The sequence below is a fragment of the Hemitrygon akajei genome, unplaced genomic scaffold (genome assembly GCF_048418815.1).
Source record: "Hemitrygon akajei unplaced genomic scaffold, sHemAka1.3 Scf000089, whole genome shotgun sequence".
NCBI classification, from domain to species: domain Eukaryota; kingdom Metazoa; phylum Chordata; class Chondrichthyes; order Myliobatiformes; family Dasyatidae; genus Hemitrygon; species Hemitrygon akajei.
The window spans coordinates 2,772,623-2,784,482 of record NW_027331975.1 but is presented as its reverse complement, the minus strand read 5'-3'; the positions used below and the strand labels follow the sequence as shown (position 1 = coordinate 2,784,482).

Below are 11,860 nucleotides of genomic sequence, written 5' to 3'. Positions count from 1 at the left end.
ATCTCCCTTCACACGGTCCCATCACACACTCCCGGGTTCAGACACACAGAGAGAAACTCGCTCCGCACGGTCCCAACACGCACGCCTGGTCTCAGACACTGAGATAAACTATCTCCACATTGTCCCATCACACAATCCCAGTTCAGACACAAAGTTAAGCTCCCTCAACACCGTCCCAACACACACTCTTGGTGTCAGACATAGAAAGTGAATCTCCCTCCACACTGTCCCATGACACTGACTGGGAGTCACACACAGAATGAATCTCACTCCACACGTCCAATTACACACTCCCGGGATCAGACACAGAGTGAAGCTCCCTCCACACTGTCCAATCTCGCCCTCTCGTGCCTAGCCACGGAGAAACTTTCTCTGTGGTGTGAGATGTATCAGCTACGTTCAGTTTGGAACTGTAGCACAGAGACATCCACCATCCCACACAAGAATTGAATCTATGTCATGGAGGTTAGAGAGACGTGGAGTGATACAGGGTGAACGGATCTGGGGAGGGCGGGAAGGGGCTCAAACGGGCAAGGGAATTCACGTGGATATTAGAACTCTTGCAGTTGACAATTGCATGTAACTTCTACGGTGGAGAAGTAGCCCAGGATGAAATCGAAGATGCAGATAATTTTGCAAAAACGAGACCCCACACCTTGCCGTCCTCTCTCACCGTCGGCACTCCTAACGGGACACTGACCCTTCCCGTCCACTCACACAGACATTGCTCTCAATCAAAGGCCACCTTTTCCCATTCGTACCGGCCATCCGCTCTCCCAATAGACGCCACCCCTTCCGAGTCACTCCACCCATCCGCATTCCTAACGGGACGCATCACTACCCATTTGCTCCCAACGTCCGAACATTCCATCGGGACCCCACCCCTTCCCATTCATTCACACTGTTTGCCTGCCAGTGGGAGCCATCTCTTACGATTCACACCCACTCTCCGCACTCCCAATACACCCCACCCCTTGCCATTCACTCCACCCATCTGCACTCCCAGTGAACCCCACCCTTTCCCATTCACTGCCACTGTTTTCTTGCCAATGGGGACCCACCCCTTACGATACACACCCACTGTCCGCACTCGCAATAGACCCCACCCCTTCCGTTTCAATCTCATCGTCTGACTTCCCAATAAATCACATCCCGGCCCATTTACTCCCAATGGGATCCAACTCTTCTAATTCACTCCCACCATCTTTCTCCCAATGGGACCGCTTCCAGTTCATTTCCTTTTTTTTAATTTTATTTTTAAGTGGATAAGTTATTCAGAAGTATTACACAAACTTTTTTTACATATAAAGTCTTTTCCATTTTCCATTTATATACACATTCGCAAGTACAGACTGAGATGATATTTAAAGAAAATTAATTAGGCAATTAAATAGATCTTTATGTACAATTGTAATTCCTCATTATTAAACTAAATAATATTAATAGTTGTTGAAAAATAGTAATAATAGTGGTTGAATAATAATTTCCATATATCTCTTCTCGTCCAATTTTTTTTTTGTCCAAAATAATGTGGATAGCCCTGTGTAACTTCCATCGTAGTGTTGGGCTTGAAATTCTGCCCTGTGTTCTTTTAGGAAGAGAGACAACTAACACCGGAATATAGCAAAACGTGGCTTTATTGCAGAATTCGTAACTGGCACAGCGAATCCACGGAGTCGCTGGAGAAGGCGTTCTGTTTTCCCCTTACAATCTGCTCTTATTTATACCTCTTTTCCCCCCAGCACAACCCCGCTACATATTAGGTAATATCGGGCACTTGTGTCCATCTTATTGGCCCGCAGCCATATGCTCACGAGTTACCTGTTTCTTTTGTTTACTGAATCGCGTGACACTAGTAGTTTCGATGTAGCGGGGTCCCCAGTTTCGCTCCCCCTCCCTCGCATTCCAGCCTCCTAACTATGTGTGTTACGTGAGCCACTCCTGACCTGTAATGGCAGTCCCGAATTAACCCCAACACTCCCTCCCTTGGCCTCCCAGAGGCCACATCCCCACATCCCTTACAATCTTTTCCGCGGCTGCCGGGATCAGGCAGAGAGGTGAGCGTCCCCCGGCACTCTTTGGCGTGTCCTCCCTATTTGCTTATCCTGATTTGTCCGACCTAGGGTCACAAAATATGGGTAGGGGTTCCCTAAACATCCGCAATTTTTACAAGTAGCATGCAACATTTCAGAAAACTTATTCAATAACAAATTCACAATCCCCCCCTTGCCATGGTCCATTTCAGTCCGTGTCCTCCCATAGCGCGTCCGCTTTCCGGGAGGGCCGTGTCCTCCCCTTCCACCGGGGAACAAGGGTGCCTGGTACGCCGGTGGAGGTCCATTCTTTCCAGTCAAGGCTCGATCTATAGTCCGGATGACTAGGGTCCTAATACAGGGTATGCAACAACAACCACACGTGATAAAGATAGCAATTTAAATAGACAGTCCTAGAGCCGACTGTCCCAGAAACGCTCCCCACTTGCCAGAGGTCTTATTTAGCCAGTAGAAAATGATGCCAGTTATTGTCCCCCTCCCTTCTTACCTTTTAATGCCCTGTTGGAGACCTCGGCGACAGGGTATGGACCATGCCACCGTTTTCCGTTCCAGGTGAGCTTCCCTGGGCCTCGGAGGAACACTTCCACTCCTACCTTGATGGTGTCCGACCCCTGCGGCTGCTCACTGTTAGATTATTGAACTCGCACAGTTATCAATTTTACCATATTTCTAAAAACTCTCATATACTCTGTTACTCAACACACCAATGTCTGAGTTTTGGTAACTCGAAATTGAAGTGCTCCATGGCTCCCTAGTACACAGAGAGGATCAAATGTGGGACGGTCGCCTTTCAAAACCTGACCTTCGCGTGGGAGATTTCTCCTCTTAACAACCAGTCTAAGGTAGGCGCCGTCAGTATCCCTGTGTACTACGGTGTCCCGCGACTTAATTCTCCTCACTCCTGAGACTTTTATGCCCATCGTGGGCGGCGGGTACCCTCACTCAGAAGACTTTTCCACGGGCGGAGGATCTTCCTAAAAACAGATAAGAGTTAGTACTTACCAGTCACGATTCTGCACCGGGAATGATCTCTCCCAGGGTAATTTGGGGTTGGTGAGGGTCCGTCAGCAGACAAGATCTAACTCAGTGATTTGACTATCTAGTGGAAGTCTTAGATATAACAGGCACTTCCTGACCTTAGTCGAGCTTGCGGCCGCAAGTTGTCTGCTGTCGGACCCGCCAGCCTGTGTTGTCTCTCCCTCCCCACGTCGGGGTCACCAAATGTTGGGCTTGAAATTCTGCCCTGTGTTCTTTTAGGAAGAGAGACAACTAACACCGGAATATAGCAAAACGTGGCTTTATTGCAGAATTCGTAACTGGCACAGCGAATCCACGGAGTCGCTGGAGAAGGCGTTCTGTTTTCCCCTTACAATCTGCTCTTATTTATACCTCTTTTCCCCCCAGCACAACCCCGCTACATATTAGGTAATATCGGGCACTTGTGTCCATCTTATTGGCCCGCAGCCATATGCTCACGAGTTACCTGTTTCTTTTGTTTACTGAATCGCGTGACACTAGTAGTTTCGATGTAGCGGGGTCCCCAGTTTCGCTCCCCCTCCCTCGCATTCCAGCCTCCTAACTATGTGTGTTACGTGAGCCACTCCTGACCTGTAATGGCAGTCCCGAATTAACCCCAACAGTAGGTATTTGTATCTTAACGCATTCATGTTTGCTCCTACCCATAAACATACTTCCAATTCCTGTGTACTTATTTACTTCATTTTAACATTTTCCTCGAATTTTTTTTTCTTTATTTGTGTTGATTCCACGTTTTCCAGAAATAAAACAGTGAGCATTCGAACCAAGGGTGCTTACGTTAACACTATTACTATGTTGATGAAGAATGCAACATGAACCATTAAGAGAGTCATCTAAAGTCTGCTCGCATTGGGGTAATACATTCAATCCATCTATTCCAAATTTGGTATTTTTTTTTCTTTTTGAATTTTCACGAATAAGTCATCTTTTCCATTTGCGCTTACAAGGCCTGCAGCAATTTTATATCTTTCTTCTGCCCCAAATTGACAGTCACAAAATCCAGAGGTATCTGTATCTTAAATACCTTAAATAATGTTCTGTGAATACCTTTCCAATATAAACTTAATTTAGGACAATCCCAAAAAAATATTAAAATGATTTGCCTCCTTGAAACCACAACTTCTCCAACACGCCACGTTTGTGTCTTTATATTTTTCTTGGTATGGGGTCTTGAAATATCTTATAATATTTTTCCAGCAATGTTCTCTCCAAACCAAAGCGTTAGTTGAAAACCACTGAAAACTGCATATTTTCCGCCAAACCTCCTTTGAAAGTACCAATCCCGCTTCTTTCTCCCACTTCTCTTTAATATACAATGTGTTTCCATTTTTGGCGTGAGAGAGGGCATTATATATCGAGAAATTGATTTACTTGGTATTGAGCAGTAAGCCGAATTCAAAATTCTGGACAATTCTAATTCTGCTGTTGATAAGTCTGTATATCTACAATTCTGGTTAAAGTAGTGTCGTGCTTGAAGGTACCTAAAACGTTTTTATGTTCTTATGCCATGTTTGTCCTGCAGGGATTGAAAACTTTGTAATACACTTTTATTTGTGAATGAGAGTTAGGTTGTAAGACGTTTCTTTATCCATAGTTCAAATCATTTACCTCCTCTGCTGGGCAAGAATTCGGTATCATAAGCACACCGTCTAAAAAATTTCAACGTTGTAAATTCCACATAAATTAATTACCTTCTGCCATACTATTAATGTGAGATTTATTGAGCTGTTTTCCATCTTTCCCAAACGGGCCATCAATCCTTTGTCCGCAATTGAGGCCTGTAGAGGAAGACTGTCAATCAATCCAAATTCCATTTCCTTCCATCTGGCCTTGTATCCCCCCACTACACCAATATAACAGAGGGGTTAACTGTGAAGCAAAAAAAATAATAATAATTTCTCAAGCAGGAAGTGCTACACCTCCTCTTTCCTTTCCTAACTGTAAGGTGCTAAATCGGATTTTCGGCTTCTTTCCTTATCAGATAACGCGGGAAATCCATTTGTCCCATTCCCTAAATTAATTATCGTCTACCTCTACAGGTAATGTCCGGAAAAGGTAACGTAACGGAGGGGGGGAATATTCATTTTTACAAAACTTATCCTTGAATTTAAACTTAAAATATGAATAAGATTCCATCTACGTATATCTGCTTTTATCTCTGAAACTAATGGCCCATGATTTACCTGTGACAACATTGACAGATCTTTTGGCAGGTTTATTCCAGAATGTCTAAATAATTTAGTTTCCCACTTAAAATCATATGCATTCTGCAGTTGTCTTTTTTTTGGATGCTATGTAATCTAAGGACATAACCTGCGTTTTCTTTACATTAATTCTATAACCTGATATTTTCTCGAACTCATCCAACAGTGTAAACAATCCTATGAATGATTTTTCTGGTTCACTCAAATAAACTAAGACATTATCTGCGAATAGCTTTGCGAGCATCTCTGTTCAATCCCTGCCACCTTGATATCTTTTTAAATTTTGCACTGTCTTATTAGTTGGGCAAGAGGTTCAAGGTATATTGCAAAGAGGAGAGGGGAAATTGGACATACTGTCTAGTACCTCTCTCTAAAATAAAAGAGTCAGCGAGGTCCCCGTTTATCTTAATTCTGTCATATAAAGTCTGTATTACTTTAGTAAACTTTTCTTGAAAGCCGAATCTTCCGAACGCTTTATATAGGTATACACATCTAAATGAATCTAAAGCTTTCTCGGCGTCTAATCCCACTACCATTGTATCTGTCCGTTTCTTAGTAACCTGTTCTAGTATGTGTAAAGTTCTCCTTATATTGTCCTGAGTTTGTCTTTGCTAGATGAATCCAGTCTAGTCTAAGTGGAAGTGGCCAGATAGAAGCTTTTCCAGTTAACAAGCTAATATAGATGCAAATAATTTATAATCGAAATTAAGGACACTGACTGGCCGGTAATTACCACATTCTAGTTTATCTTTACCGTCTTTAGGAATAACTGAGATAATCGCCTCTCTCCAGGAAGGTGGGCTTTCTCCTCTCTGTAAGATCCAATTAAAGGTGTTAAGTAATAAAGGAGCTAACTGTGACTTCAGCAATTTGTACCACTCTGAGGTAAACCCATCAGAGCCTGGAGACTTTCCAGCCTTTAATCTAGTGATGGCCACGTTCAGTTCTTTGGTAGTTACTGGTTGTGATAAACATTCATTTTGTAAATATGTGAGCTTGGGTCATTCCAAAGAATTCAAGAAAGTGCCTTTATGGGACTCATTGGAGGCCCGGGGTTGACAGCACAGTTCTCGATAATATGTTCAAAACTCTCTTGAATTTTCCCTATTGTACTCTCAACAAGTTTTGTGTTTGGATTCTTTATATTATGAAATGTATTGTCTGTATTACGTTGTATTGTATTAATCCAGTCGACCTTGTATATATCTCACAAGCGCTGAACACGAGCTGTCCATCATATAGCTCCACTTTCAGTTTCCAAGGCAACTCACAGACTTTCTCTCTCTCCGTTGCTGAAATAGCACACACGCTGTTCGCTCCCTCGCTCTCTGTTTAAAGGAACAGTCCACTTTAGAATAATCCATCAGATCTCGTCACAACTTGAACTGGAATCAGCTCACTGCTCCAACCGGAAAGAAGAAGTGTCTCACGGTACTGGGTAAAAGACTACACATCCTTCAACACAATCAACAGCAGAATGATCCTTGGGGTTACAGGAAGTCGAATTGTGAAAGTAAGTTCCATTTATCAGGCGAATTACCATTTTTCCAAAGTCTCGGTTTAACATTCCCGAGAACGATAAATTAGCTTCTGTTATATCACAACTGGATACACTCAGAAGACAACGATGAGAAGAGATACAATATCGACACTGTTACAGGGGCGTCCCGACTTTCCAGCCCCGGATTTAATGCCTCTCTCTATAAAAGTGTCATGTGAAACGCAATTTTAAACTATCTGTGTCAGCTGCAGACTCTCAATAAACAGGTGGTGCATTTCTGCTTCAACAATCTGAAATGATCGGCATTTCATTGCAGGCACAAACCTCCCCACAATTACAATTACACAGTTGACGCCCTGACTCAAGAAACCTCAGTGCACACACACACACACACACACACACACACACACACACACACACACACACACACACACACACACACACACACACACACACACACACACACACACACACACACACCTTCGGCACCTCCAAATTCAACGACGTCAGCTTCTCTTCAACCAATCATATTTGGAACCAATCATCCTGATTACTGCAGCTCAGCAACATTATAACTACTTTGGCAGGTTTTCACAATCATGAGCATTCTTCACACGAGAGAGAATCTGCAGATGCCGGAAATCCAAGCGACACACACATACCGCTGCAGACCAGGCAACATCTATGGAAAGTCGGAGTCAGGGGCCAAGACCTTTCACCAAGACAGACTCGGCCAGAAATGTTGACTGTATTCTTTGCCATAGATGCTGGCTGGTCCGCTGAGTTCCTTTAGCATTTTGTGTGTGTTGCATGGAGTTTTTTTTTCTGTTCTAATTGTGTTCTTTCTTGTACAATTGTACATACATTATGTTTAAATGTTGGTTTTTACTGTTAACTTCATGTATCTGCCAGAGAGTCAGTGTGGTTTCAGAGTCAATAGGAGCACCAAGGACATGGGATTTGTCCTCAGGCGGTTCCAGGAGAAATGTAGGGAACAGAACAAGGGATTGCTGGTGACGTTTGTCGACATTACCAAAGCGTTCGACACTGTGAGCAGGGAAGGTCTGTGGCAAATCATGGAACGACTGGGATGCCCACCAGTGTTCCTCGGCATTGTCATCCAGCCACACGAAGATCAGCGTGGCCAGGTCAGACACAACAACGACCTCTCAGAGCCTTTTCCAATAGGCAACGGTGTAAAGCAAGGCTGCGTCCTCCCGCCGACTCTCTTCACCATCTTCTTCAGCATCGTGCTCGAAAGGGCCACAGAAGACCGTGATGACGAGGACGCTGTCTACATCCGGTACCGCCCCGATGGCAGCCTGTTCAACCTGAGGCGACCGCAGTCCCACACCAAGACATTGGAACAACTCATCCGAGAGCTCCTCTTCGCCGACGATGCTGCCCTTGTTGCCCACACAGAGACACCCCTGCATCCGGCTTCGCAGAGGCTGCCGAGCCCTTCGGACTGGAAGCCAGCTTGAAGAAGACAGAAGTTCTCCATCCGCCAGCACCTCAGGAAGATTACCACCCACCCCGCATCACCATCGGCGAGGAAGAGCTGAAGACAGTCCACCAGTTCAGCTACCTGGGGTGCACCGTCTCGTCAGATGCCAGGACCGACAAAGAGATTGACAACAGACTGGCAAAGGCCAACAGCGCATTTGGCAGGCTGTGAGAAAGAGTCTGGAACAACAAGCATCTGAAGAAAGGAACAAAGATCAGCGAGTACAGAGCCGTTGTACTGACCACCCTCCTGCGCGGCTCCGAGTCGTGGGTCACCTACCGTCACCACTCGCGACTCCTTGAGCGTTTCCACCAGCGCTGCCTCCGCACCATCCGCGACATCCACTGGAGTGACTTTGACACTAACATCGAAGTCCTCGAACAGGCGGAGGTCACCAGCATCGAGGCCCGGCTGATGAAGACGCGGCTGCGCTGGGCCGGGCACGTCTCCCGGATGGAGGATCATCGCCTGTCCAAGATTGTGCTGTATGGCGAACTCTGCACTGGCCACCGTGACAGGGGGCACCGAAGAAGAGGCACAAGGACTCTCTGAAGAAGCCCCTTGGTGCCTGTCACATTGACCATCGCCAGTGGTCTACTCTAGCCTCCGATGGCGAGGCCTGGCGACAAGCCATTCACCAGTCTGTCTCCCCCACCGGGAACGCACGCAGGGCCGGCCTTGAGGATGAAAGGAGAAGGAGGAGGAACCGTGACACAGCAGCACCAAACCCGGGACAGAATTTCCCTTATTGCAGCCGCTGTGGCCGGGCCTGCCTGTCCCGTGTTGGCCTCGTCAGCCACCAGCGAACCTGCAGCAGATTGGGGCAGCCCCCTTCCTAAATCTGCGTTCGCAAAATCAAGCCATGATGATGACATTAAAACAACGAAGAACACGGGCACTACCAAAACTAATTAACACAGATTAATTTAAAATAGTCCAGTCCCCGGCAAAGATACCATTCCCCTCGCCTTGCCTACTGTCCCGGAACAACTCCATAATATCAATGGACGTTTAGGACTGTGTGACCCCGTAGGAAAGTGAGATTCGAGAGACAGAGCGTCAGTGCCGTGAAGCCATTTATTAACATTATTAATACAAACGTCAGGGATTGTTGTTGGGATCATAAGTGATGTCACTGGACGATGAGCTGGCCGGACCCCACCTGCTGATAATCCCCTTTTAAGTGTAGATATCAGGAAGAGCAGCGATATGGTTAATCTGAAGATGCAGCGTGACCCGGAAGGACATTCTGCGGCTCTCTCTCAATACTCAGATCCGCAGCAACAAGCTCGTTTTATCAATAACATCAACCGAACAGATACTGAAAAATAGTTCGTACGTTTACACCTGCCCCTGTGGCGTATGGAAACAAAGAGCGCGATCCGTTGACATGCGCAAAAGAGTGAAGTTTAGTGGGAAGTGCTCACGTGTTGTTGAAGGACGCGGAAAGGATTCACAATGATATAATTGGAACTTGGACTTTGAGGTAAGCGGGATGTATGGATAGTCTGGAACTTTTTTTGTTCTGGGGTAGAAGCTGAAGGGCGAATATATAAAGATTTATATAAACGACATGGCACGGATAGTAAGCATTTCTCCAACCGAGTGGATTCTAGAACTAGTGGCTATATTTGTATGCGAGAAGGGAAGTTTTGAAGGGGCTCCTGAGTAACATAATTTTCATTGTGGTGGGCACGGACCGAGATGACAGTAAAAATATTTGAGGTAGATATAATTGGAATGTGTCTTTGGCATTCGGACAAGATCATGTTATGAAAGCTTGGGAAGGATTGATGTCTAAACACAGGCAAATGGGAGTCGGTCAAGAAGGCGCCCGCTTCGGCACGTTCAATCCTCCATGACAATGAGCTGTGAATAAATCAGGCAGACAGTTCGACAGGTTTGAGTGACGTTGAAGCTTGTGGAAGGGGAATGCAAGATTGCTTTGGCTCAGTCGGCTTTAGACCAGGTGAGAATCAGCTTCTCGTATTCCTTGTTAATAACCTGAATAAATCTGTTTTCACGGAATCCCGGCATTTTGGGGATGGGTTTGCTGGGCGTGCTGTGTAGCGTTGGTGAGAGTATTGCCTCCCTAAAATATGAACCATATTCAGATTTAATTAGAAAGTGAATGTGAGTCATCTGTACATGATTTAATAAAATCAATTTGAAAAGCAATACATCCTGTGCTTATTTATTATTTTTCACAGAAAGTAGTTTATTGACTTTATTACTTTATTGTCTCCAGACAATTGATACTAGTGCGTACAATCATCACAGTGATATTTGCTTCGCGCTCCCTGAAGTACAAATCGAAATAAATATAATTTTAAAATAAATTATAAATCATAATTAGAAAACAGAAAAGGGAAAGTAAGGTAGTGCAAGTCAGGTCCAGATATTTGGAAGGTACGGCCCAGATCCCGGTCAGGATCTGTTCAGCAGTCTTATCACAGTTGGAAAGAAGCTGTTCCCAAATTTGGCATTGATATCTGACTTCTGTAAGGGCTGATTTCCGTAACCAGGCATACCGCGGGGTAACATCGAATATAATGTCTACAGGATCGGGAATAGAAGATCGCCTTCTATTGCTGAGGGGTGGCTGGTCAACTGAGGAGGTTCTGGTGCAGCTGTGTGGCACTGCCGATCACGAAATAAATGGAACGACACAACGTAAGCTAAACTAACACAGGATCTTTTGAAAGGGGATGTAACTTGTTTCCAAATTTGTATTCTTCTACTAATTATCGAGGAAGAATATTTTCTATCCTCAATTCCTGCTGAGGATTTTGGACGCGGCTGTGCAGTATTCGAAAAGTTTTTGCCCCTCTTTTTCGCTGCTTCACATGATACAGTTTGGGAGATCGGGAAATATGGAAAAAGGATGTTATTGACCGTAGCTCTCTGCTGCTTTACAGAGATCCAATGCTGGGTGCAAATAGTCTGGTTTCTTTAACATTGAAATGACGCTTGTCCTAATTCAATACTGTGTTCCATCCGGCCCATTCCACGCATTCATACATTGTATTTCCACCTTGACCTAATTCTTATCAGATACGAATGAGACACTTTCAGTTACAAGCATCGGGATGTTTTAAATGAGAATTTTTATTTGATTATCAAACTAAAAGCGCGGATCTTTTACAAAATGTTGCCTGTTGTAAGACGTGTGCGAGCTCGAACTGAGTTCTACTCAGGGGATAAAGCCTTGGATGATCTTACATTTGTCCTGATCAATGCCCGGATAAGCGTCCAAGGAGACAGTATCAACGTTTTCAACTCTGCCCTGAATTTAGTTTGGGTCGCTGCATAAATACACGTGTTTGTACAGGAACTCATGTTCGTGAGCAGAGCCCCGGTTTGAGCAGCGATATATCGAGCGGAGTAATAGTCGCTATCAAAATACATGGTTAGGCTGGCGATAGAATTGGTCACGTCCGACGGCAGCCAAAATAGCATGAAGCTGCCCGATACACAGAACAGTAATATGATGCCCTTTTTCCTGTTCTCCATTTCCGTGTCCCGTTCAATCTTACTCTTATGGGTTCGGAAGCCC

The 11,860-nt window shown here is 44.9% G+C and overlaps 1 long non-coding RNA gene across 1 annotated transcript; it reads right to left on the bottom strand.

Annotated features, from left to right (window-relative positions):
• Nucleotides 1-2,541: 2,541 nt before the first annotated feature.
• On the bottom strand, nt 2,542-3,684 carry LOC140722782 (uncharacterized). Its single transcript, XR_012097745.1, has 2 exons — nt 3,057-3,684; nt 2,542-2,678 (listed from the first exon to the last, which is right to left on the bottom strand). It is a non-coding gene; the product is annotated as an uncharacterized lncRNA (long non-coding RNA).
• Nucleotides 3,685-11,860: the final 8,176 nt, after the last annotated feature.